The sequence below is a fragment of the Dendroctonus ponderosae genome, unplaced genomic scaffold, assembly GCF_020466585.1.
Source record: "Dendroctonus ponderosae isolate FM_Combo_2020 unplaced genomic scaffold, Dpon_F_20191213v2 Dpon_F_20191213_1, whole genome shotgun sequence".
NCBI classification, from domain to species: domain Eukaryota; kingdom Metazoa; phylum Arthropoda; class Insecta; order Coleoptera; family Curculionidae; genus Dendroctonus; species Dendroctonus ponderosae.
In genome coordinates this window covers 52,720,182-52,745,251 of record NW_026017110.1, presented here as the reverse complement: position 1 = coordinate 52,745,251, position 25,070 = coordinate 52,720,182, and the positions used below count along the sequence as shown (strand labels likewise).

At 32.9% G+C, this 25,070-nt stretch overlaps 1 protein-coding gene and 1 long non-coding RNA gene across 2 annotated transcripts in view; one reads left to right on the top strand and one right to left on the bottom strand.

The window, feature by feature from the left end:
• LOC109533785 (agrin) overlaps positions 1–25,070 on the top strand; it is a 232,861-nt gene that overhangs the window by 9,446 nt on the left and 198,345 nt on the right. The gene's annotated exons all lie outside the window — the stretch shown is intronic.
• Positions 2,093–3,065, bottom strand: LOC125503515. The gene is made up of 2 exons (XR_007280934.1): positions 2,807–3,065; positions 2,093–2,331 (listed from the first exon to the last, which is right to left on the bottom strand). It is a non-coding gene; the product is annotated as an uncharacterized LOC125503515 (long non-coding RNA).

The following is a 25,070-nucleotide window of genomic DNA, read 5'->3' as shown; positions in this document are numbered from 1 at the left end:
CCAATTTTGGCACAACAAGGTTACACTATTCACGGTTAATGCTTGACCAAGAGCATTTTCGAAGAAAAATGGCCCGATGATGCCTCCAGTCCACAATGCACACTAAACAGTGACTCTTTTTGAATGCATCTGTTCCTGAACGATCACTCGTGGATTTTCGGAATCCCAAATGCGACAACTTTGTCGATTAACCAAGCATCGTCACTAAAGATGATTTTCGTTGAAAAAGCACCGTCCATTGGTCGTTGCTTCAAAATCAAATCAACAAAGGCTCTTCGTTGCGCATGGTCTTCTGGCTTTAGCTCTTGTTAAGCTTTTGTTAAAATTCGATACATAGTGATTGTGGAAAAACCAATTTCCTGAGATCTATGCCGAATTGATGTGGTTGGGCTTTCCTCAACATTTGCACGTGCTGCTGCGATATTTTCAGTCGAGCAACCAGGACGAACGGGTGTTTCTGTTTTCACTTCATTAACAGACCAATTTTGCTGAACTGTCTTCATTAATTTTCTCACAGTGGCTTCAGTTGGAGCATTCCGCTGGCCCATAATTGTACGCATTTTGCAAACTGTGGCTGCAAAACTTCCACCACTCTGATAATAATTTTTCGCAAAGATAATTCGTTGTTGTGTATTGAACTGCTCCATTTTACTTAACCTCCTGTTGCCTATTAACAACCGGGCTTTTTTTTAATGTCCGATCATGATACTACGAATAGCGCGCAATTCAAAACCGTCGTTCTTATTGGAACACCCTTTATGACAGTACGGTCTTCACCTGGACATTTATTTGTCATTTTCTTTCGTGCGTTTCATATTTTATTTGCTGTTATATTTGGCATTTTCCGTCCTTGTTTAACTACTCTTTTTCCAGATTTATCTAAGTTTTCTGTTTGTTGAAACTGGTGAGTTTTTCGGGTTTTTAGGTCATCTTCTGTTTAGGTCTTCTTTCTTTTAGATTAAATCTTCTGATATATTTGCATAATCTGTAAGTTCGCAGTGTTCTTTGCTCTTATCGCTTTCATTTTCTCCTCTCTTCAATTAATGCGTGTGTTTGAGGAATTAGTCAATTGGTATTTGATTTCCTTGTATAATGTTGTTTGAGATGTCGACATCATGTGTTCTTGGAATGTGTCTGTACTTTCAGGGTCTGTCCAGGTAGGTGTGCACTTCTTTTTAACCATACCATGCCTCTCTTTTCCACGACTTATTTCCATAGAGGCTCTCACCATTCTGTGGTCGCTATCCGTTGAAAACTGGTTCGGGACTATAACATCTCGGGGTTTTCCATTGCATACTTACACATATACAAAGCCAAAATTTATATATAATTGAAGCACCAGAAAATTATCTACATTTTCTATTTATATACTTATCAAGTTCTATAGTAAGGCTTTGCTTGACTGGGATGAGGCTTATAGGTCACCACAGATTAATCAATGAGTCGGGATCAAATCAATCCAATTAAGTTAATCAAATGGTTGAGATGGCATTTAATTTTTTGTTTTGCACCAAGTTTTTCTGATATAGTTTTAGTTGTTATCTGCATATAAATGACTATATGCGAATCGGCGCTCAATGTCTTGGTGTTTTTCACGTGGCTTCTTAAACAGATTTCTATAAATTTCATGCTTAGAGATATTTAATATCCATTACTATAATAACATTTTTCAACTTTACAGAGCGAACGTGATTATAATTATCAGGTAAAAATAGAGATACTAACAAGAATGTCATCTGATTAAAAGAATATAGGCAGAATTATTGAAATTAGCAAACCTCCCGTTAATGCCCATGTTCACCATTTAAAACCAATAATTTATCCACATTGAATTAGCTAAATGAGCCAACAGCTCTTCATTCTCTAAAGATAAATTGTACTGTACATGTATGATGTCATACATCGAGCATATTATTCAAGTGCTAGACACTCTACCTGTCTAAAAACCTACCGACTTCACTGAAACTGGTATTTACACACTAAGATTCTTAGGGCATTATGATAATTAATAGTACATATATGGTATTTTCGTCAAATTGACAAGACTGCATACCTGCTTGTTACATCAAATGGTCTGAAAGCAAATGACCTGTTAGGTTTATTTGTTTTATTTGAATAACTTAAAATTTTGAAATTAATTAATTCTGCATTGTGAATTTCATGTGGAGTTTTTACAACTATTTGACACAGGCTCAGAGGTTTTTTAACGTTAACACTTCCTTTGGTAAAAATGTGCTTTTATGTGCTTTTTTCTAGTTTTTCTTCAGCAATTTTCAGTGTGCTGTGTGAAACGGCATAGTTCAGTCATAGGCACCAGCAGATTTCATGTAGCTAAAAATAAAAAATGACTATAGTAAACCTCTGGATAAAACTTTTTATTAATTTAGAGGGGCACTTGTTTGGAAGCATTGTTTTCAAGTAAGTCCATTATGAAAATCATGTAGACAATTTATCTTGATATATGCTATTAAATGAGACCCATTATACTGGATAATCATATACATTTCAACTTATAAATAATTCATTGCAATATTCTTATTTTGACTTACTTTCTTTTAAGCAAGCTCTTTTGGTTAACGCAATTTTGCATGCTATAATGTATTGTTATCTCTTGCAACTTTGTCTGGTTTACAATTATCAACTTTAAAAATGTGCTGTACTCTAATTTCGAGAATCTCACCATTTTTAAATATAATGGAGGTTGGCAAACTAGCAGGATAAGTCTGGCGTAACTTATTTTCTTCATATGTTAGGTCTGGGCGTGAACTCCGAAGAGGTGGTTAAAAATAATAAATTGTTGTCTTACCTTAAGACGAGTAATAAGTTCTACCCATTGCCCAGTTTTCTACAGGCTTGTAACAATTTATCTTGCATCTTGTTTGCAGAATTATTTTTGCTAAACTTCAAGTAAACCACATTTTGTTCTCTCTGACACTGATAAATTTCCGGTCCTGTAGGTTAGAATAGGCTACACATTAGCAGCTTTTGTCAAAAGTTAGCCTTGAAAGAAAACCGAACAACACTTGTCGAAGTCTGCCAGGGCAGAATAAAATATTTTCGTATTGATCAATGCCTAGCAATTTTTCACTGAAATAAAAGCAAATGTATAATCGTTTCAATATTTCATTTTTCGTCTGAGAGAGTTTAGGATTGCCACGCCCGTAGGAGTTTAAATAGAGAATTTTCAAGGAAAAGCTCAAGTTTATATTTAACGACGGGTTTCATTTGTTTTAATTCTCTATAAGCTGAAGCGATATATTCATTATTCATTGATTCGTATCTAAAAATTTCTTGTAAAACAGAATGTCAATACGCAAAATTAAATAAATGATCTCCTTTTCCATTCCAGACTTGTAGTATTTATTTCTACAATCAGTTTGTTTTTGCTTCAGAATAAATGCAAGTCACATTCATTATACAAATGCAAATCATTACGCGTAAGGCTGGTGACTGGTCAGTGGTCGATAGAATTTTAAAAGTGAAAACTTTTTATCTAAACTGGTCCTGTAATGACAAAATGGAATTTTAAGTAAGCATGCAAAGTATATGGATATGTGTATTATCGCGCTCTTACCTGCCGAGTTACTTTGAATATACACGTTGAAACTTAATTTCAATTTTCTATATTAATACATTATTTCATAAAACTACAATAAGGCACCATGTTAATTAGTCAAAAGTTGCAAGTTTTCATGCATCCAAAACAACATAAGATCGTGTTTTTTGTTGAGTTTCATTTTACTGTCTTTATCTTTCTGTATCTTGTCAGTTTTCCGTATGCAGATTAATTTTGAAGGGAATCTTAAGTTATTACGTTAGTAAATAAAAATGTGGGCTGCGTATTAATTAGACCACGAAAATTTGATTCCACTCGAATTCGAAACAGTCACTCAAGTTAACGTAATCTTTTTTGAATCTATATTAACTGGACCTTGTCTGTCAACGTTCGAACTGTGTCTATCAAAATACTTCAACAGTCATGCAAATTATTGTATAAAATTACAGAGGTAGAACGGACAATGTAAATAAAGAATCTAATTTGGTGTTATGTATAACAAATAAAAAGAACTGGCTCATGGTAGGTGTATAACTTGTATGTCATGCACCGAAGCTGAAGCTAATCTCCACTTGACGCACCCAGAAATGCACGGCAAAATGAATTACTTAAGGTTTTAAATGCCCACTGCTTATGCACCAGGTGTATTAATATTTTAATTAGATCATTACAATAATCCCTTATTCATTAAAACCCGGACGAGTATGCGATTTTGCCTAGGTATTTAGTGTCACGATCATTCACCGCTTGGCATTTTTAATGCAACATACCTACTGGGCTGTTACATACACCCAAGATGTTCTACTTTAGATAAGTTAACTCACAACTCCTTTTTTGCCATTTCCTGGCAAAATTTTTAAGTTATATTGTGATTAAAGCGACTTTGCTAAATAAGTTGCCAATGTGTCTCTGGTGGTTTTCCTACATAGTTTGGAATGGTCAAGGAAGATCAATTAGGAAATCAGAAAAATGTTTGGACATGCTAATAAGTTATTGAAAAATCTGTACTTAATTGTGTGATTTAAACAATTTAATTGCGTAACATAAAAAATAAGTTTCAAGCGACTCAAACGACTCGCTTTTTGGGAGTTCAGTTAAAATTTTAAAATCAAAATATTTCATAATTGAGATTCAGTTATGACTGTCAGTTTCTTATTTAATCACATGGTTATTAATGGTTACTAACCGTAAAAAATGATATTGGCGAAGGATTGGTCATATTGCAAATTTGCTGAATACATTTATTGCGCAATTAAGAGATCCCCTTCCTGGGTGGTTGCATAAAATTACTTTTAACACTGTGGGAAGTCCTTTGTATTTTTTATATACATTTGGTGTTCCATCTTTTTTGTTTCATTAAGTTGCTTCTCGAAAAATTGGTATTGTTTGATGAGTTTTACATAATTCAATGTGTTCAAATGTGTCATCATTCTATCCCACTGTGTATGGTATCATGTTTTGCAAGCGATTATCATCCTGGTGAACGCAAGATTTTCGTACATGTCTTTATTAATGTAAGAAAGGATATACTCAGAAGTTTCAGCCAATTCGATGTGGCATAATATTTCTTTCAGTACCAATTTATGTTTTATAAAAAGTGTTTACTGAAAACCTGAGCTTTTGTATATGCGTACGAAATTAATTGTTCCATAAAAATCAGCATGCAAGATCGATGACACAGCATTATGCCTTGCCGCCTACATGAATTTACCACATAACTAGTTTGTTAATTCGATGAATTCCTCTACAACGGGCTTCACAGAATTGATATGCGTGATTTATATTTTAGCAAGCAATTAAATCATTTAAATTGTTCTATGTGTATAATTAGAAGCGCGAAGAACCGTCTTTTCAATTTGCATTATCGCGGTGCTACTGGTTTTTAGTGCATGGGATTGGACGGTCTTCCACTTCACTTAGAATCACATTAAATCGGATATACTTTACCAGATTGATAAATATTACAGTATTTAAATAATTGTTTGAGGAAACGTCATTCTTTGAATCTGTAATGATTGAAATAATGTAATTAATATAAATGATAAGAAGGTTTTTTTTGGAAATTATTCAACATAAAAATATATATATCATTTCATTATATCATTATAAATAGACTTTTCATTAAACATTTTTCTTTATCTCTTTTAACGCAGAAAAAATTGACACTTTTTTATTTTCTCCTGAGAGCAAAATTGTCCTTCCGTAAGTGCGCAAAATTTTCAAATTTCTATTTTTCATGGTTTGGGCTAAAAGGAGCACATTATACCTACACTACTTTCTTGACAGCACTAGAGAGTTATTAGACTGTCAATAAGGACGGGCAGTAATTAAGTTAGTGGTCTTTTGACACATAGGCCTGCGCAATTGAGTCTCAAAATAAGGGATCTCTTAATAAGGATTCTATTCTGTGCTATTTATGCAGCGATACTGTACGTTATATTTCTCCCTTATACCGACCTTATATATAATTTCTAACCTCCTCTTACAGGTTATTTCGTTATGCGAGGGTCGTTTGATAAGTCAGTTACTTTTTGAATGAGATAGTTTTTTTCGGCCAAAAAACGTTTTATTTCTCAACATAGTCTTCATTTAGCTCGATACACTTAGTCCAGCGTCTTTCCAATTTTTTTATCCCTTCCAAACAATATAATTTTTCGAGGTCCTCGAAATATGCGTTTGTTTCAATGATGGATTCCTCTTCATTGGACCCAAAGCTCTTACCGCCCAGCCATTTGTTCAGATTTAGAAGCCGGAAATAGTCGCATATCCTGAGAATATGCTGGGTGGGGTAGCAGTTCGTAGCCTAATTCATTAATTTTTGCCATAGACAATGCAGTATTTTAATAAGGATTAACTTTATTACTGCATGACAGTATTTCTACTTTCCAATAATTCTCTACAAACTACTACGGAGGTACACCATAAAAAGGTCGAAAATGGGACACCCCCGGATTTCTATGATCTAAATTTATATACCAATTTTCGATAACACTTGATTTTTTAAAAAGAAATGTAAAACAGCAAAACTGTTTGGAACCCTGTTTGTAACTAAGATGCAAGTACACCCGCTTTCCTCTAACCACTTTATAAATAAATAAAATCCACAGAACTACTTTTTAATAAAAAAAAGTTGTTGTGGTGGTCTTTTTCTCTAATCATAGTTAAGTAGGCAATCAATTGTAAATAAATAGATTTATTTCAGTGTTCAAGTAAATAGTTGCCTGCTGTAAATATCGTTAAATACTCCCGATTGTGACAGCAGTTGAAGAAAGATGTAGTTTTAAAACATGTATTCCACATTCAGTGTGTAAGCTCTCACTTCTCAATTTTCATTCTGCAGGTATTCACGTTGTTAACCATCACAATCAAGAAATTTGAAGTATAGTTCTAATTCCTATGCCGTAGAAAGTTTTTATTACTGCATGTTCTTGAGGCCTAACAAACAAACTAAACGTATGCCGTCGACATCAGAAAACATAAAAAATGTTCTTGACGAAATCCTCCAACATCCTTTTTTTTGTGGTACGGCCCCATATTTTACCATCTTCACGTTCTACTGTAACGCCTCAATTGGAAACGCTTTCACAATTAATTTCACTGTTAATAATACTATATCAATTGATAATTCCATTTACGGCTCAAGTGCCTGTTATTTGTTCTTTAATTACATTAAACAATACAACTTCTCAGTATGCGAAAGCAGTAAAAGATCCGTAGCAAACACTGTGGTGAATTGTTTGTATTCTTCTTGCCTTTTCTAGTAAGCCATTGCATTTTCTTGTACTATCTAACTTTGGACGCTCCTAATTCGATTTTCACGTGCTCTCGGGTGTCAACCATAAAAAATACAAATAATGACTTAAAGTTCGACGCCCATAACTGAAACTGCTATTTATAAAGGGATAATATTTTACAGAGTGGCTGCATCTGAGGTTTCGTAGAAGATAAATAAATTGATTCCGAACAGAGCGGGTGAACATTATTGTTGAAGACGGTCGACATTTCGTTTGTCAGCGATGATTGGTAGACTGAACATAAACTTTAAGATTTATATTAATGTATCGCGCATAAAAGCAAAATAAAGAAAACCTACACAATTGCACACCAACACCATGGAAATTATGTTCCATATTTACCCGGTTGTTTCGCATTAATTATTTCCTTTCACTGCATTTAATCCCAAGAACAATTTTAATATAAAGTAATGTACACAATAGTGCTTTGCCATATCACGACATGCCGCATGTGGGAATTTTTCATATTGCAGTGAAATATTTCAGGTCCTACGGGACTTTCTCAAGACTTTTTTACATAACTAAATTAATCCATTTTTGTCGTCTCTCCTACAACATTTTGGTGATTGATTGTTTGGTAAATTGATTTTTTAAATCAAATATTAAAGAATAATCTTTGAATCTAATCCTTTCTAAAGAGTATCAAGTACTTACAAATTCAAGAACATAAAGTCACAGAAATAATGTTTGATTGTTTTAAACTTGAATATTTCTTGTATCTCAACTTTCGTGTGCAATGTAAATTACGCCTAACATAAACTCTTGCATCTGTTGCTATAAAACCAATAAAGAATACGCAATTTACTATCCATGCTCTTTTTGCCAGTGCAAATGGTGCAATTTTCGCCACGGTGTTAAATTTCAGTGAAAAAAATTCGAACAAGTACGTACTAAATGTCAATCTGCAGTGCGATCGTGCCGAGTTATATGTCCATTTAGATGTTGAGAATAGCGTACTCTTATTTATATTGCTTGTACCTATTTATTGTATTACCTTTGTTGTTTCACCCTTTAACTTTATGTTTTGAGAGATTAAAACATACGGTTACCCGATACAAGGCCATTAACATAATAGTTAAGATAAGAACTTCATGCAAAATTAGCTTTGCTTTAAAGGAAGATGTTAATACAGATGTTCCGCGTTGTTTTAATGCTAATATCCTTTTTCAGCTAGTAGGAAAGTGAGGAAAAGTCGTCAGATTGTTTGATATACCCAATATAACTTACAGGCATGTCAAAACCGTAACTAATTTCCTGACGTAAAATCAACTAGTTTTGCCCATAAAATTTATTTTAAGATTTTATACTGCTTTGCTTAAATTAAGTATTTTTTTCATGGAGAATGTCTGAGAAAGTACTCCTTTGATCATCAAAAGATGTCAACCTGAAAAAATAATTGTTTAATTAAAGAAAGTGCTGATTTCTATTGACACTTATGGATCGATAGATAAGACTATAAGACGTCTGGAGTATATGATATGAGTCTGGAATATTTGATTTCCATCCTAATCAAAGAGGTGAAACTGATCACGGTCAGTAAGATGAATGCAAATATAAAATTTCTAAAAATAAAAAAATGTGCATAAGACTGCGCAGTTTTACCCATGACCTTGTTGTTTATGTAATTAAAACTATCTACATCGCCTTACTTTATTTTTCAAAGATATGACTAACCGGATTAAGTTCTCCCACTCATGAAACATGTAGATATTTTCACGATTTGAATTGCATTCACTTTAATTAACAAAATATGCGTTCTAAAAAAACTGGTTTTAAAGCATAAGTTTCAGTTGGTACAGTTAGTTACCTTTCATCTTCACCGGTGCGAAATAATAGAAAACTAATCCAAGAATTTTAATACAGAAGATTACGCAAATTAAGTAAACGTTAATCTATCCGGGATTTTAAAAATTATAATTTTTGCTGCATTTTGCCATGCTAATTTTATTCTTCAAAATATGTAGTGGTAACGTTTTTATTATTTATTATCAAATTAAAATCTAAGTACGCAAGATACCTTTTAACGGTAAGTGGTACTTGAAGGAAGATTTTTTCAAACGCGGTCAAGGTGGCAGAATAAACATAAAAACAACTGAACTGATAGGAAATGTACATGGTTCCTAGAAAAAGAATTACTTTATTATATTACTTTCGAAAATTAATTTTCATTTTGTTTTGTTTGTTTAATAATGTAATGCATTTAGCAAGAGAGCGATACTCTAGAATTCAATTACATAATACAAAGCTGTCGTTTATTGCCCACTTGGGCAGATTGATGAGATTTCTCTAAGCGAAAAAAAATTATTAAAGCTTTAAATAAACATTTCGTAATCATTTATATTTTCAGAAAATATTGCCGTAGCTTCCTACACTGGCATATGTTTCCTACGCAATCCCTTTTGTACCTGACATCATATTAATAGCTGCTTTAATGAGCTACTTTGCTCCAGGATCATAACTAAGGGGTCAAATGCAGCGATGTCGCTTTACTGTGAAACATATTTTTTACTTTGTAATTAGTCGGCGATTTATTTAAGTGTACGATTTCGACCGCTTCTAGATCAGGTTTCTCACAGCACTAGTACAAACAAATAAAAAACTTAATTAAATATTTAAGCCCATTTCTTTTATGAAAAAAACGTTTCCTACGTCATAATATTTCTCAGATTAGGATTTAATGACATAAATGCAACGACGAGGTGCAGATGCGTTTTTTACCATCACCATTCTAAATTTTGTTAGTTTACAAAACCTAGTAAGTTAAGTACAAACATGTAAGCCAACTTTAGCAATGCATTAGTGCCATTTCCGTTTATTCTGTTTGAAGACTTAATAAAAATATTTTCTGCTCATTACATTTTTTAGTTGGTGGACTACTTTCAACAGTATTATTTCGTTTGAGTGTGTAAAAATAAAGAGATACTGCGGATGTAAACGAGCAATTATTAATCCAGAGCTAAACCCTCACCAGTCAACAACTCGAAGAAAACCTCCATTCTATAATTAACATGTATTGTCAAAACATAGACCTGAAAAATTAGGCCGATGGAAATTTTATTTTACATCTGGATGTAGGAAATCAAAGAACTGTTAATCCTAACTCGGTAGGAGTACCGTCCCAAATGCTATTTTTATTAGTTTGTCAATTTTAAAATGCATCGAAAGATGTAGACTAAATACGCTTGTGCTGTGTCTACTAGACTTAAGATGTATTTTAAAATAATTGGTGGGTAGATACTGGAATATGAGCAACATTTAAGCAAATATTTCGAATACAAAAAATCAAAATACAAGAATTTATCAAATAAATTCGCTGCTATGAATGTGTTTTCAAATTGGGCTAATCGGATTTGGTTGATACATGCACATAAGTAATATAGAAGACGAAAGTTTGAGCCTAAGCACTTCGAACAATGCTTCATAATATATATAACGAGTAAATCGATTTCTTCGCTCGACTTTTCAGCAATGTATTTTACATTAGATTTAAGTTTTGCTTCAATTTTTTAATTCTTCTGAGAAGTGCGGTTTTGTAGTAAAACAATTGACCAGTACGATTTATTGAATTTTAGTAGTGTAGTCAATAACATCGAATTTATTTTTTTTATTCGTCCTGTCTATTTACAATTTGTCCTGGGACACTAAGTAAATTTTATATACATATTTACATTCATATTTGCTAGGAGTAACATGTGAGAGTCTAACCGAATGAAGAGAACTCTACTAAGATAAATTTGAAAAAGTTTAACTAGTAACTAACAGCAAGATGAGGGGATTATTAAAGATAGAAAAAGAAAGAAGGCGTTTTTTTCTTCAGCATTTATATCTCTTCAATCGGATGATGGTTCTGTTGTTTAGCATATCCGTTGCTAGTATATCCGGATCAATTCATAGTATGATTGTGTATCTGGAGTAAATGGTCAATATTTCTTTAGCTACTATTTTTAGTTGTAGGGTCATTTGGGACAAACCAGGGAGCATTTACGATTTCTTTCAGCCATTTTGATTGAAACACCTCGATAAATTCGATGTTTGATTTAAAAGCGTTACCCCATAATACAGCTGCGTACATCCAAATTGGTTTTTGTGTGCATTTGTATAGTAACACCTTGCTTTCGAAGGATAGTTTGGATCTTTTTCCTAGTTACCAATACATTTTCTCAGCTTTAGGTTTAGTTGCTTGCGCTTTGTCCAGATATGATCATGCCAAATTAGACGACGATACAAGTGAACTCCCAGATACAGGTTTACTGGAGCACTTTATTTGGAATTTCTCCAAAACAAGTTGCTAGAACTTTTATAAGACTTATCTTTTTTACAATTCAGACAACGTTGGATAAGAAGAGGAGGACCGTGGCTTGGTCTCCTAGATCGCCAGATTTCAGCCCTTTAGATTTTTTTTTGGGATATTTAAAAACTTATTAGAAAGCATTAATTTTCATTGCGGCCACATAAGAACTAATGTTCAAGCATTGCGGAGAATGCAACAATCTACTAGCAATCTTCAAGCTAGAGTGCATAAGATTGGAAAGAGCTCATGTTGAACCTACATACAAAATTGTTCACTAAATCCGCATTCAATAAAACCACTTTTTCCGTGAAAACCGTTATGTTTATCGACAAGAATCAAGAGTGTCTTTTTTTTAGTTTAAGGTGAAAGGTACCTAAACAAATTATTTTCGTTTCTTCATTGTAAAGGGTAAAAAAAATCACTATTATTGTGCTGCACCTAGTTCATTCCTGACAAACCGAAATGCTAAAAATCTTTTCAAGGGTCCTTTTTAATAGCAATAATGTAGTGTTCGTTGTATCAAAAAAAAAAATAAATTTCATGTCTACAAATCCGTATCCGTATACTCCCTATACAAATCCGAGGGATGCCCATGTATTCCGGGACACTCTGTATATGGAAGCTCTCCTGCAAACTAGTTCTCATAACTCTCTCACAATGCCACTTTAATAGAGTAAGTGCTAGCAGGTTTGAATTTTAACAGACGATTTAAGTGTAATGTTAGGAAATAGATTTCTCCTTGATTTGCTTATATGGGCGCACGTAGGCGTCCACAAATTTCTTTTATAAATTTGAATGTTTCTAATTGCTATTAACGAGTATTATGTTGAAGTCATTGCTAATTATATAAATGCTGCATGAAGTATGCACATTAGAAAATTTAAAATATTAATTGCATCGTACCTTACTGATTTTAATTATACCTACGTATAGATAGTAATTTTTACAGAGTTTAAAGTTGAATAACCTAATTCATGAAACAACTACGACCCATGGTGAACATAGATAAGAGCTTAACCCTTGGTTTAATGAGGTATCGGGTAGACATCATTACTATTGATTTAATATCAATAATATCAAATCGTATATGCAAAATCCAATATGGAGAACAACTAATCCTCTTAGTGGAAGGAGATCAACATTTGCATCGAAAGTTAACTTGTTATGGCCAAATAAACCGGCAAGCATTGCGTATAAGTTTTTAAGCAAATTTATAATATCATACGATAATGGTGCAATAAATCCTGTCACATTAAAGTAATGGTGTTCGCAGCAGTTTTTTGTTTATACTCAACCACCCACACATTTCTCCGCCCCTGTACGAGTACAAACGAGTTGGCAAGGTTAAAATGCCACAAAAGAATATCAGTGTCACGTATGTCTGCAAGAAAACAAGATAAAAAATTATGTAGTTTATCAACATGCAGTTATCTCAACGTCATTATAGATACCCATTGTATATTTCTCTCACCTTTCCAAAATGTACATTACGGGGGTGGAAAAAATAATTATTTTTTAAACCAGATATGGCACCTTCAACGTGGCAAGTTTGGATTTGTTTGTTCGCAACAGGATATAGATAACGCTTACGACGTTAACAAACGAAACCGCTCGATTATTTATGTGGTTTATTTTGCAGAGTACAACCATATTAAGGCTACGTAATATATAACTCCTCTAGTTAAGTTTATAATCAAGTTTAATAGAGATTTCAGTTAACAGCTCTACTTCGTATAAAATACTTTTAGTTTTTGGTGTCACTCTAATCTACTTTATAAAGTTTGAATATCTGAAATAGTTTTCTCTTCCAGGCCGATTTCTCCTAATGGCAACGCAGTTCTGATTGCATTGGAAATTTTATTAAATGTGCAAACAGTTTGTTTTTAATTCAGTTTTCGGCGAATTTATCCCAAAAAATAACAGGAGATTATCCCTAATGGCAACAGGGTTTATGTAGGGCTGGTTCATTTTTCCGGGAAATCACAAATTATTTCTTGCTTTGGAATACTAAATCACCAATTTCAACTTTTTTCAATTAGATTCCCTTTCATTCGACCAACGTTTTGGTTTTCAATATTAAAATAAAGATAAATATTATTTATTGGAGAGCCCATTCTTTAGGATTTCAGTTCGCACAGCACGCCACTTAATGCCGAGTTTAAACAAGTGCAATCTCCGTGTAATATCTTCATGCTTTTTCAGCTTAGGTTTGAAGCTTTCGTCTCAATGTCTCAATCTAACATGCAGTGAATGTGCGTGTTAACTTATGTATATTATTTCATTTAGAATCTGCAGGGTGAATTACAACTTTCAGTTTCTTTTTGCACGTTTATAGTTGCCCCAAAGCGATTTTCGCTATACGGCGTATGTGCGGATTTCGTGTGAATTTTATACAATTCCCGATCTGATGATTTTCTATTCTCAATAAAGTTTTATTCTTAGTACAGTTTTTACGACTATATTGCAATTGTGGATATTGCTAATATCCAGAATTGGGAACTTTAGAATCCCGATCTGCCTGTATCGACAAAAGCCTTCCTGTTCCCCAGAGCCCAATCTTAGTTATAAATCGATTAAATAACTAACTAGGTAAAGTTAGGAATAAATTAATGTTAAGTTTCCGTTCTTCAGTCAGAAATTATTAAAGCACTTTTTAAGAACAGAAGAAACTCTATTCTAGTTATTTGCATTGAGTTTTCAACTGATAAAATTCCCAAACCCGATATAAGATATTCCTGAGAAGAATTCATAATTTGTTCGTTTATTAAAACCTTGCATTAGCTAGCCCAAATGTGTTTTTCATTTGAATATTGCCGCCTTATGTACTAACTTTGCGTTAGCGGCTTGTTTGTGCAAGCTAAAAGCTTTCGTAAAAATCATTACAATAATTAATCGTCCTTATAAGTATACGGTTGTTCAACAACGCTAATCCATTAAAAGTCATTTTATCATATGGGCAGACCATTTTGCTTTAAGAATTTAATCTGCTGGATAATTTACAGAATTATGTTGCTAAAAAATCGATCACAATCTATCTCGTCTTGAATCTACATTGCAGCATTGCTCCTTAATGTAATCCTCACTGGCCATTTCGAGAATTTTATTGTCTCTGATAAAGGACAGATCGTACAATCAGATAAACCCAATTATCTCTTTGGCCTTTTTAATGAAACACTGATGCTTTAACATAGAGTTGCCACCTACACCAGCTTAATTGGTCTCCAATATGCTTTAATAAACAAGAGGCCGTATCACAATGGCAATCTATTGCCTTCGACGGAAAGTGTGAAATGAACCTGAAGCAAAACGCCAATCAGAATAAAAAAGGCTAAAATAAAACAGGTAATTAAGGAGGCGGTTGCATATTGAAACAGCGTTACAATGTCTATTAAATTGGGATATATGGGTGTTTATGTAGTTCCCAACAAAGAGTCAACGCGTAAGTTAATGTTTATTCACCAGTATGAAAGAAATATTTGTAATATGAATAATTGAGGCATTATGCATATGCAGCACGTTCCAAACCCCATATCTTATTGGCTATCATCAATATTCCGTTTAGATATTTCTTCATTAGCCATGACGCCTATGGGAGAAGCCAAAATGTGACAAAAGTACAAAGACACGTTTTCTTTGGATATGAATCTAAGACCTTAACAGGTATGTGTATGGTATATTTTTCAAATTTTATTTTGTGTGCGTCAAAACAACGCATTGATTTCAAAATCATTCGCTAGAAAAAATAAATATTTTGTTTTGCTGTTTTGACAAAAATAACAACAGACTGGCGGAAGAGTGCTGTATTGATTGGAATTATTGTCACAGCGGAAAAAGTCGGCACATTCCGCAAGCAAACTGGAAACAAACGGCTTATTGCACCGTTGATCCAATTTGATCTGAAAAGCACTCGAGCGAGATCAATAAATATGTTGTAGGTACAGGTTTGCAAACGAAAAATAATGCTAATTTCGTTGAAAATTGTTAGTGCATTTATAGTAGCATAAAACAATTCATCTGCAATATCATCAATCAATAAACAAGTCTACAAGAAAAGTAGATTCACTTTAAAAAAGGCGAAAGGGTTTAGAAAATGTCCATATTTTTTCGTTAAAGTGTATTTTTACAATTATATTATAAGCATAATTATTTAAATGTTACATTCCAAAGTTTCGTTAAGATATTCGCCCGAAACTTCGTTCTTTGCTGCACTTGCTCAATCTGAAAAATTAATTGAAAATATAAGAATTTTGGTTCCATTTTTTTAAACAAAAAATAAGCCAGAACTATCTTAATTTAAGGCAAAGAATGTTTCGGTTTTAAAATTCCAAAGATTTTTGCTGAATCGGTTGTGACCAACTTTCTGCATTTGAAATCGAATTTTTCTGAATTCTTAGAGAATTTTAAACCTGTGTAAAACTTCGCTCATTATAGGAGTATGTTAGGATTCTGCTTCTAAAATCTTCTAGATGGGGTAGCTTCACGACTGTGAGAACCATGTTTGACGCCTGAAAAATCCATTTAAAATAAACAGAAGTGAGATTTCTTTTATTTCCTCAATTCCGTTTGCCTGGTTTTTTACTGCTGCTCCTTTCCGTTAAAATATAATCAGGGTGTTTTTTGTTTAGCGACTATACTGTTACAGAAGACGAATAATTTCCCGGTTCAGCTATTATATTCTGCAAAAGGGAATCAGGAATCAAAGAATATCACTATAGGCCGTGGTGAAACTGTTTTGCCAGGAATTTGGTGAAGTAATCATTTCAGGTCTTCACAACTGCCGAAACAGTAGCTGATTTATTTGAGCTAGAAGTATACGTTAAACTTCCTATAGTCGTCCAAAATTCAAGTTCTGAAGCCAAAGATATTCAAATGGAGAAAACGTCGACTTAAAATCAATTAGCATTTGTAAAAAACGGGTGGTTCTACGCCACTGTTTTCTTTAGATATAATCGGTATCACCTGCTACCCATCCCACATGAAGTTTACATAGGCCGATTGACTTAAGGTGGTTAGTTTTGGTCATTAACTTTTTTAACGCCTCAAAGTACCACCTTGAGATGTTATCCTGCATTTTTCGAACTAGTTCTGATTAATTTATTCGATCAATGCTTGTTTAGTACAGCATATAATCAGGTTTTTACTCGTTAGTGTTTAATGTTTTCCAGTAATTTGTTTTTTTCTGTCAGATCCTCTGAGGCTTAAACACCAGTTGAAATGCAAGTTCCTGTAATTAACTTAGTCTTGCTTATCAACTATACTTGCTGAAAATGATTACCAAAACTAAATCGCAAAAAAGGTTTGTGAAGTAAGATGGCATAAGCCATTCTTTAATAAAATTGCTGATCGAAACTGATTGTGATATATATTGAAAATACGAGATATTATTGATATCGATGTAAAATTATAGATAGTTCCTACTTAAGTGTATAATTGCCCTTGTCGACCTTCTACTTACGAGGGAACAGCGCTGAAATTAGAATACTTATCAGATAGTAAACTCTCCTTATTACCTTTAAAATTGTTATTAATGTTGTGAAGAGATTGAAGTGAAGTAAAACACGCTAATAACTTCTAACAACACCCAATTCTTCAGATATACGTCCTCAGCGCCTCTAGCTTCGTCTTTTGATAAAGTGCAAAATTATACCCTTTGTGCATTGTACCCATGTATAAGGTAAAATTATTATAATACTTGAGGACGATATATATTTTTGCAACTGAATGCAACGTTTTAGATCTTATCATATTTTTCACAGGTGTTGATTCCCGTTTAGGTTTTCATAAAATTGAATTTTTAGCAGAATCAGAATTTATAGGACTAACTGCTTTAAAATAACACAGTATTAGTAATATTCTATTTAGTCAATGGATCCAACATAATTAGAAAATTCAACTTAATTTAGGAAGTTTAATTTGGAACGCACCTGCAGTGGAGTATAATTCATTCCCAATTTCCGGATGTATTTTTATATTTTGATACGTTTTTCGGGCGGAATGAGCAAACACCTTTAAAAATATGTCATAATAAACCTTGGCCGCGGCTGCTTTTTGGTTTAAATAGCGGGCGGGTTTTGTTTAAGTCATAATTCCTCTATCATTATGACCATACATGGAAAGTGTATTTTCCATTAACACCGTATATCTTACACTGGCATTTTATGCTTTGTTTTATTGCCTCTCAGTTAAAGAAAGCGACTTGCTACCAGTTTCTGAACCACTGGATATTAAAAAAGTTTGGAAGAATTTTATGAGCTATTAATATTTTGTTTATTACTTTATCAAATCTGGTTCTGATTGCAACTTTGTTTGAATTTTACGAGCAGATAGTTTGTGCACAGTTTTTTGAAACTTTGCATTAAATATCGAATCGAAACTTTAATGGTTCACGGCAAATTTATAAATAATGTACCTTATGGAAACATGATTTTGCCAATCTAAAATTCAGCTTTTATTTCAAAACCTGTTCCCTTAACTGCCAGAATTTCATTATAATATATAGTGAAATATTCATCCGAGGTGTACCCTATTAAAATGCATTGCTATTTCCAATAACAGTGTTTTTATCTTGATCGTCTACCTGTTTCAGTCAAACACTTATTCGAATTGTAAGTTATTGTCCTTGCTCACCGTGAGTTATCCTTTCGCTCTCATTCAAATTTATGAGAATTTGTTCTCGTAAATATCATAACAATAACATTAACACTGTCAGGTCAGTGCTTATAGGTCATTTGTTAACTTGGTAAATGCCTTTGTTTATTTGAATATATACGTTTCTTATAGTAGCCATGAAAATGTCAGATCCAGTTGCTCTAGGCTCGTAATCTATCAAATCTCGCTGTACCATTATATATGTTTATATCCTACAAACACTTACGATTTATGGATTAAGGTATGCATTTACTGTATTACGTGTACGGGTGAGAGAGTGGAGGCGGCGACACATTTTTCAAGCATTTAGACCTGCAAGCACTAGTTTTATTTTTTGAAGAACTAATGAAATGTTTTTGTACAGACATCAATTGGTCACTATCAAAGTCCCAAAAGCCACTAGGGACGATTGAGTTAAAACAGATAAATTTGATATCATCGCTTTTCCTATCATTCTATGGAGCAAGTGTATTTTGTATAAGCTTATTTTTACGATCCTTTAAATTAATTAAAGTTGCTGTTAGATGGCCACATTTTGATTAATTATTAAAACAAAAATTATTTTCCTTAGTTATTAAAACCTATAGGATTTCGAAAAGACTAGGTAATACAAGTTGGCCTTTTATTAAATAAATTTCCTACATATAAAATTGCTTGTAATATGGAGCCATTTCCTTTGCTATTAACATTATTTGATTTTTTTAAATACATAATACTAGAAGTTTATTGTCATATATAGTTTAGTTGAACTTATAAATGATTACAATTTTAAATTGCAAAATAGGCAAATTAATATTTTACATTTTTGTGGGTAATTAAATTTTATTTAAAATGGGACATACAAAAACAAATTTAATGAGTAGTTTTTAAACTATTATCTAACTATCTGAAAGAAAATTCTATAGTGACAATATAAAATTAAGTATGTAATACATTGAAAATTCTTTCCCATTAAAAGAACAAGGAGATTACTCGCGATAGTTAAAAAAGGTTTAATTAATCTAATTTTAAAAATAAAGTGCTTACTTTATATGTTTTTGCTCTCAAGAATTTTGCTCAGTTTGTCGAAACGCACATTTCTCATACGTTCGCCATTTTTGTAGTTGTGATTGTATATAACAACATAGTTTTCCGCTTTCAAAACGTTTCCCCATTTTCGTTCTTTTCCCAAATATTAATTTAGCTTGATGGGCTTAATCTTTTTTGTCCGAGAAGCAAGAATATGTGAAGAAAGGAGCCTTGAAAAATAAAATTTGGTAACTGAATTAAAATGGAAAGTGATTGAAATAGAAGCTGGGATTTGGTTTGATTTCAAAGGTATCAAATAAAGCCTCAACAAAAGTATAAATTTTACAAAACTTTAAATTAATATAGCATTTTCAAAAATGAAAAATGATAGGTTGAAATGTATTTATGAGATCACAAATTGGATGTCGACCTCAAATTGAAACTTGAGTATCGGCACCAAACTTGCTTCTGTAATTATAAAAAGCAACAACACTAAAAGCCTCCCATTTAAAAAATTCAGCTCTATATACCCACATTTGTTGCTGGCTTCATGTGAAAAAATGAATAGTAATGAAAAGTAAATACCCAAAATACATTCTCCTGTTACATATTCTGTTAACACTCTCTGTAACAACAATCTGCAGATGAAATCGTCTTCATATTTCTCTCTCTTAAACTCTATGCTTTCCAATGCCTGAATCAGAAGAAGGTGAAAATATTAAATACTAATAAGAACATACGTGACTTACGTAATAATAGACATATTTAGTGAGAGATCTAATTGTTCCGAAAACAATTAGCTCTAAGAAATACATTATATGACCGACAATACTTTGTTTCTTCGGCCCAATTTATTCGGTCGGGATTCAATTAAACCATTAATTCCAAGAACGAGTACAAGTGCATAGTATTTTAACATGCCTAAATTTTTTAATGAAATATTTAGTCACCTAAAGCGGCTGCCAAGTCATTTTCCCAGAGCAAATAGCTACAAAGTAGGACCATTGTATTCCAAGAACACGCAGTATGGGTTTAATGAATGCATTAATTTTTCTAAAAGTGTCAGCAGGTTGTTGTAATGAATAACTGTGTCTTGGAGTGCTCGCAGCAAAGTAGGCATTTTGGCGCCGATAGTTTTCTTAGAAAAAAATCGTCTGAATATTCGAGCTTCACCGATAGGAGACTAGAGATAGCGGTCTGTTACATGTTAAGACTAATCAGCCTACACTGAATTTCTCGTGTGGGCAGAAGTTGAACCGCCGCAAACGAAGAGAAAAGTGGTTGTTACAGTGCCGTCCTAACAGGTGCTTTAAACGTATTTCACAAATGGCTTCCTGATAATGCCATCTGTTTTCTAATTCAATCTATGATCAACCGTAATTCAGAACATGCTCGCATTCAAAACTGCTTTATTTAAGCCATAACTCATAACTTCCTTTTCAAGTGACAAAGTCTAGTCCTATATGAATATATGTAATTTTCTCTGTTCTTAAATCCTCAAACAGAACTGGCACGTTATTTTTAAGAAGGCAAACCTGCAACTAAGTTTGGACTTCATAGGGAACTTTTGCTATGCGTTTTTTTTCATCTGGCTATAAATCTTATTTGTTTTGTTTAATTTTTGTAAGAAAATGAAATTGTAGGTTACATTAGGATAAGTTAGAATAGTCTCTCATTTAGTAGTGCATAAAATAAGTTATTATCCAAATATAATTCAATACAAAATGATGGATTCCACAACACATCAACATAAAGTCAGATACTTTAGTCTCGGTACTAAGCCTCTGTTTGAACACACAATAAATCATCCTCCACATAATCGGGCCAACCCACATAACCGGGCATAAATCAGCAAGTTTTTCTATAAACACCAATTTTTTTTATTATATGACATAAAGTACTACTCTATAAACGACACAAGTCTCGCACACCAAAGTACCTAATATAATGTATATTAGTCCGGGACCTAATTGAGCCATTCCCATTTTTTCCTGAACAAGGGCCACCTTTCTCACTATTTTCATGGATCGCAAATATACCGCCATGTCATCTAAGACAAAAAACTAGTAGACCAATCAGGAAATGTGCTACCGATTGACCATGAGCGAGCAATAAGACAATATAATGGTCCTTCAAATAGAGACTATAGAGATAAAGGTTCACAAAAGTCAAGTTTTTCTGAATATCGAACACAAAATTCACATAAAAGGTACTTGGGACTAACGATGGACTCAAGGCTCAAATTCACAAAACATTTTCAAATCGCCAGAACATAAATTTCCAAAAGAGCAGAACCCCTTTGGTCGCTAACTTACAAAGATAAGGCACAAACAGGGCCAATTCTTAATTAATTGAAATAACTGCGGTTAATATATTCTTAGTTGCTGATGATTTAACTCAAACGTAAACGTTTGACATAGAAACCTTCCACACCGCCACTGGTTGTGTACAGATTGATATTTTATTAAAACGTACCAATGGGTAAATACGGATTTTCATCCTAATTGGAGTCAATTAGCATAATCGGTGAAAAACTTAAAGTATTGTTTCCCCACCATTTAGACATGCTTGCTAAAAAATACATTCAGTTTCGCTTAGCATATTAACGTGATTCTTTTTCAAACAATAGTAAATATCTGATCAGTAAAAGCCAAACAAATCTGAATATTAAATGGACAGCCTAACATTATGTTACACATTAGTGGATTTTTCAAGTTATCGACGATATTAATCATATTTGTTTACTTTCTACTATATAGATCGTTCCATAGTGCCCATCAAAGACTGTTTAACAACTCATTTAGATTCATTTGATTGATTTTTATTTTGAAATTAGTTTCAGTGAATATGTGCAATTTATTCCGTTCAATGGAAAATTTATCAATGCTAATAGTGGTAGGATTGTACCTTTACTAGCTTTGTGTTTAAACGTATTCTGTAGTCCCACGTAGTCCATCCTTTGACATAGAGAGCGCTGGTGGGTTTAAAGATATAATAGTAATGATAAATAACACCAAACTGTCCGCAGAATCGGAGGCAATTCAAGCTGGCGTTTTTAAATAATGAATGCAAAATTACGGTCATTTTTATTCTCGAAGAAAGGCAGCGCCTGAAGCAAGAACAGGAAACTATTAATTTCTTTACCGATTTCGATTTGCATGCTATATATTCAAACTTCTACAATGAGACTTCATTTTTAGCACATTGTATGGTAATATTTCATTTAAATACACGTGATTATCTATATACCAACTGTTGGACTCTTCCGATATATATATATTGCGCAAAAGTAATTACCTAAGTGCTGTAAATGTCGCTAAATGTTTGATAATCATTGTGTACAAGACAGGAAGGCTATCGAAGTACCTGCCTATATTTTTCGAATTCATGTAAACTTTCTTAGTGTAAAGATCAGTTTTTCAAACTTCCCATCGCAATACATAACGGTGTTGTTGAAAATAAACTATATCAAAGTTGCAAGTTGAAACAGAAATGAGCTTTGATTCAATTGTTGAACCGACAGTAACTGTGAAGGTACTAGAAGCAATACAGTAACACCAATAAACAACGAATTTGTCGCGCGTTCATAAACCGCATTAGAGAAATATCACTCACGTAGGCTGAGCTTTCATATAGAGCATATTGATATTTAAATGTTTGATAATTGTTTTTGACACTCGAACGAACATAATATAAATATATATTTTTTACAAAGCAAGTGATTTATAAAAGATGGTTAATTAACAATTGGAAATTTGAACGCTGTAAAAACTGCACGTCAACTTGGAACTATAGTGCAAACAAGTCTTTTTTCAAAAGTTTTTTTTGGAAGATTTTGAAAACTTTATGTAAAACCTTAGTAATGTAAAAAACAAACTTTTAGCTTTGATTGGTATCGTGAGTTGTAGAAATTTCATTGTAGGTAAATCACATTGTATACTGTCACTGTGAGCTTTTTGATTAATTTCGAAATTATAACTTTCAGCAGTAGGTTTCTATCGTGTTTCAATTAGCTGATGGCTTTTCAGGTTCTTCTTAGATTAGAAGTTTTATATCACGCTCAACGCGAATGACGTTCATGAGCAGGTCAAATTCAGTAGCAATCTTCGAATGGACAAAATACTTGATATAAAACAAAAATTTAGGCAGTAAATTCTGTCACAAGTTCTACTCCTATTCAATCGAATAATATTTTTCGCTAAAATCAACATTAGAGAACAGTCTCGTTTAAAATTAATTAACTCCATGTTCATATATAAAATCATATTACTAAACTATTCATCACATTTGTTCCGCTCTACATAAAGCTCTCGTACTATAGGAAGTTCTGTGATAATTTGTAACAAAATAAATCTACGGGTTTAAGAATAATTGGTCAAGAATTGCGTAGGTGCAAGCGAAATAACCATTACAAAGACTATTATCCATTTTAATTAAAACTACTAGAAAACATATCACAACTAATTGAATTGCGCTCGAATGCTGATCATATTGTATGTCGTTCACATATAAAAAAATTACTGGGCTGCTCATTTTTTCCATATACATAGTAGTTGTAATTATGCTAGCCTTAAGAAGATAATTAGTATTTGTATATGTAGTGGTGATTTATTCTGTAGTGACCGGGTGAATAACTATATATGAAATAAGACATAGAGTTTATTACACAACATTTCGTAAAAATGAACACATTCTAAATTATTGAGTTTAATACAGGAGGCGAGGAGAAATATTTATGGGAAACATTAAAAAAGCGATAGTAACTTTATTTGTAATAGCTAATAACATTATACGATATCATATTATGTTGAAAGGTTTAAGCTTTTTAATCAATCTGTGTAGTATACTTATATTGGAACATCAATGCTTAACGCCTATAAAAAAAACATTCTACAAGGCTGTAATTAATTTTTAAATATGTCTATTTTTACGGAAGTTGCTGATTAAAACATGCACTTTTCTCCAAGTCAAGCTTTCAGCAATAAATAGACGACGCGTATAAATCAAATATAAATTGCAATTTGGTTGATGTGGGAATAATCGGCATCTGCGATTGGTGACTCTAAATCTTTGACTGATAAACTAAATGCTTTAATGTTTTCAAACGCCCTTATTTGCTTTTCGGCTGCAACACTTGATGTTGTTGGCCGAACTAAACGAATTCAACTAATAGCGAATTTTTTAGTAAAATTCCCCACAACTTAATACATTTTTATATGTATTTAATGAATATTAAATTTTGCAAATCAATCAGCGCGTTTTCTGGTAAAACTGCAGTGCCTTCAATAATTTGCAAACAAACGAGAATCCATTAACGCAACAGCGGTAGAAAAAGCCCCCTGAAGCTCGCAGGGTGAACATTGCATTATTGTCCTGGATTCATGCTCCAAAGCAACAAATAAGAACATGTAAAGAGAGATGCAATTATTTTCGGTAAAATACTGTTAGATTATAAATTCTACTGCTAAGGTGTATACGTTTCCCCCCCAAAGACTGCGTCGTCTGTTAGGTATTCAAAACACTCGCGATATTTGGCAGTCCAAATCTCTTTAAACCTCTAATAAATAACGACCCTGTGGCGGATTACACATTTGTGATCTATTTTATAGCAATCTACATTTTCAGAGGCATTATAGAACGTGTTATTATTAACTATTATAAACTTAATTTGATTACTCAGAAGAACTAGGAAACTTAATATTTACTCATAGTTATTTTAATTATTTTTTGGGCGACCTTTGCTGTCCATTTTTGACTTGTCTTTTCGCTTTTC